We start from the raw sequence: 4,087 nt of genomic DNA, 5'->3' as shown, positions 1-4,087 counted from the left end.
CCTAACATAGGCAGAAGATATTAAGAAGACAGAAGAACTATACAAAGAAGATGGTGTGATCACTCACCGAGAGCCAGACATCCTGGAGTGCAAAGTTAAATGGGTCTTAGGAAGCATCACTACAAACAAAGTTAGTGGAGGTGACAGAGTTTCAGTTGAGCTATTTCAAAGCCTAAAAGATGATGCTGTGAAAGTGCTGCACTCAGTATGCCAGCAAATTTGGAAAACACATCAGTGGCCACAGGACTGGAAAAGCTCAGCTTTCATTCCAATCCAAAAGAAAGGCAATGCCAAAGAATGCTCAAACTACCGCACAACGGCACTCATCTCGCACGCTAGCAAAGTAATGCTCAAAATTCTCCAAGCCAGGCTTCAACAGTACGTGAAATGAGAAATTCCAGATATTCAAACTGGATTTAGAAAGGGCAGAGGAACCAGAGATCAAACTGCCAACATCCACTGGATCATCAAAAAAGCAAGAGATTTCCTGAGAAACATCTACTTCTGCTTTATTGACTACAATAAAACCTTTGACTGTGTGGATTCCAACAAACTGTGGAAAATTCTTAAAGAGATGGGAACCCAGACCACCTTACCTGTCTCCTGAGAAATCTGTGTGCAGGTCAAGAAGCAACAGTTACAACTGGACACAGAAAAATGGACTGGTTCCAAACTGGGAAAGGAGTAAGTCAAGGCTGTTACGTTGTCACCCTGTTTATTTAACTCATATGCAGAGTACATCATGAGAAATGCTAGGCTAGATGAAGCACAAGCTGGAATCAAAATTGCTGAGAGAAATATCAGTAACCTCAGACATGCAGATGACACCACCCTTATTGCAGAAAGCAAAGAAGAACTAAAGAGCCTCTTGATGAAAGTGAAAGAGGAGAGTGAAAAAGCTGGCTTGAAACTCAACATTCAAAAAACTAAGACAATGGCATCTGGTCCCATCACTTCATGGCAAATAGATGGGGAAACAATGGAAATAGAGACTTTATTTCTGGGGGCTTCAAAATCACCGCAGATGGTGACTGCAGCCATGAAATAAGACCACACTTGCTCCTTGGAAGAAAAGTTATGACCAACCTAGACTGCATATTAAAAAGCAGAGACATTACTTTGCCGACAAAGGTCCACCTAGTCAAAGCTATGGTTTTTCCAGTAGTAATGTATGGATGTGAGAGTTGGACCATAAAGAAAGCTGAGCACTGAAGAATTGATGCTTTTGAACCGTGGTGTCGGAGAAGACTCTTGAGAGTCCCTTGGACAGCAAGGAGATCCAGCCAGTCCATCCTAAAGGAAATCAGTCCTGAATATTCATTGGAAGGAGTTTTGCTGAAGCTGAAACTCCATCTGAGTTGGCCACCTGATGCGAAGAACTGATACCTTGGAAAAGACCCTGATGCTGGGAAAGATTGAAGGCAGGAGGAAAAGGGGACGACAGAGGATGAGATGGTTGGATGGCATCACCGACTCGATGAAGCTGAGTTTGAACAAGCTCTAGAAGTTGGTGACGGACAGGGAAGCCTGGCATGCTGCAATCCATGGGGTCACAAAGAGTCAGACACGACTGAGTGACTGAACTCAATCACGTTTTATAGTTTTTTTGTTCCTCTACATAGAGTTTCCATATTTCCTGTTAAAGTTATTCTTTTATATATATATATATATGTACATATATATATATATATATTTGATAGGTTTTGTTCATAGGGTGAAAGTGGTTTTGGTCTTTTAATTGGAGGAAAACTGCTTTACAATGTTGTGTTCATTTCTGCCATACAACAATGTGAATCAGCCGTTAAGTATACATGGGCCCCTCCTTTGCGAACCTCCCTCCTATCCCCCATCCCACCCCATCCTTCTAGGTTGTCACAGAGGCCTGGGTTGAGCCTTCTGCGTTATGCTACACAGCAATGTCCCACAAGGTATCGTTTACATATGCTAATACATATGTTTCAGTGCTACTCTGTCAATTTGTCCCCTTCTCCTTCCCTCACTTTGTCCACAAGTCTGTTCTCTATGTCTGTGTCTATTCCTGCCCTGCAAATAGGTTCATCAGTACCATTTTTCTAGATTCCATATTTATCCATTTATGATGTTTTTCTCTTTCTGACTCGCTTCACTCTGTATAACAGAATCTAGGTTCATCCAACTCACTAGAACTGACTCAAATCCATTCCTTTTTATGGCTGAGTATTAACACATTGCATATAGGTACTGTAACTTTTTCATCCATCCATATGTGAGTGTACATCTAGGTTCCTTCCATGTCCCAGCTATTGTAAATAGTGCTGCAATGAACATTGGGGTACGTGTCTTTTTGGAAAGTGGTTGTTTTTAAGACAGTATAAAACTGTTAGCTCGTTGCTGTTTTCATGTCCCATACTTTTCTTGTATGGAATAATCTTCTAGGACACATTCACTAGTTTTTAACTGATTTTCTACTGCTTGCTTTATATGACTCATCTATAAATCATTATAATTTGACTTTTAATCCTGTTAAAACTCTCAGAACCATTATCAAATAAAAAATGTGTAGGTATCCCCTTATTATTCCTGTGCCTGCCTCTGTGTTCCACCATGAAGAATAATTTAGTATTACTTCCTAATAATTACTCCTTAAGAAATTTTTGACACCTCAGCATTCTCTTAGACCTGGTATTTTTCTTGAATTCTGTCAAATGATTTTCCTGCAGGTATCAGTTGATCATTTTATTTATCTGAATTATTTTTAATAAAATGTTGTCTAACATCTAACTAGTTTTCAGTCATTTCCTCATAATGTTGTTTATTTCCTACTTTCTAATTATTATAATTTTACTTGAATCTATTAATAAATGTAGTGGCAAGTTCTAAAAAAAAGTTAAATTAGTGATGATGGGTATCCTTGTTTCTGAAGTTAATAGGAATGCTTCTAGTGTTTCTCAGTTAACAACTGAGGCAGGGTAGTTGCATTTAACCAAGTTCTTAAAGTATCCATGTGTTCCTATTTAATAACTTTTTTATTTAATGAAAAATGGACTTTGAACACTGAACGGCCTGTACCTTCTATGAAGATGCTCGTGATTTTTTCATTATATAAAACAATGTGGTGAACTACATTATTTCCTAATAGGAAAAATTTTTAATGAAAGTTTCCTTGCACTATTAGACTAAATTAGGTATGTGAAACTTGATTCTTTTACTAAACTTTACTACTGATTTTTGTGTCGATTTATAAGCAAAATAAAATTACAATTTCCTTTGTGTTTTATTGAATTTGAGTATTTTTGTTATACTCACACTTTAAATCATGAAAGCTCTCCTTTATCTAGATCCTAGAAAAATTTAAAATGCATTGTAGTTAGAATTTCATTCTAAATCTGCACAAGCTTGGTGATGTGTGCAGGTGGTTTTGATAGAAGTTGACTACTTCTGTGGTAATCTGTGTAGGTTTTTTGCATGTCTGCAGTCATAGGAATTTATTAAAAATTTCAGGAAAATTTAAAATTTACCATTCTATTTGACTCTTTCAAATATGTTGGCATGGATTTGGACAGAATTCTCTCCTCCCACCTCCCTTTTATCATTTTTATTAGGATATCTATGATTCTTCCGTTTCTTATCTAAATTGTTTTATCTATTTTAATTTTGCAGCAAAAAATTAACATTTAGGTTTATTACTACTGACTCTATATCTTTATTTCATTAATTTATCAATTCTTTTTACTATTTTTTAAAAGTTTCTTCTAACAATTATGTTGAACACATTTGTCTTCATTACTTTTGGACTGGAGTCTGTTAAGGCAAAGGGAAGTGAGGAATTAAAGAGGTTAGGTTATAAATGGGTAAAGAGAAATGGAACATACCCAGAGGTGAACATTTGGTCTAATGATTTTTAAGACAGTCATTTTAAATATATACATTATTTAAATTACAACATACTTGTTGATGAGCATCATTTGACAAAAAAGGAATTTATGGTGCAAAAAAGAAAGGGGTTAATTATGAAAGTTAAGTTCTTGAGTAGGCAAGAGTATAAGGCAGTAATTGTATACATACTTGACAGTTTTGAGTAGGTGGGTAGTTCATCCTTTGCAAAAGA

This window comes from Cervus canadensis, chromosome 1 (assembly GCF_019320065.1).
Source record: "Cervus canadensis isolate Bull #8, Minnesota chromosome 1, ASM1932006v1, whole genome shotgun sequence".
NCBI lineage: Eukaryota > Metazoa > Chordata > Mammalia > Artiodactyla > Cervidae > Cervus > Cervus canadensis.
Note: the sequence above shows the minus strand (reverse complement) of the source record.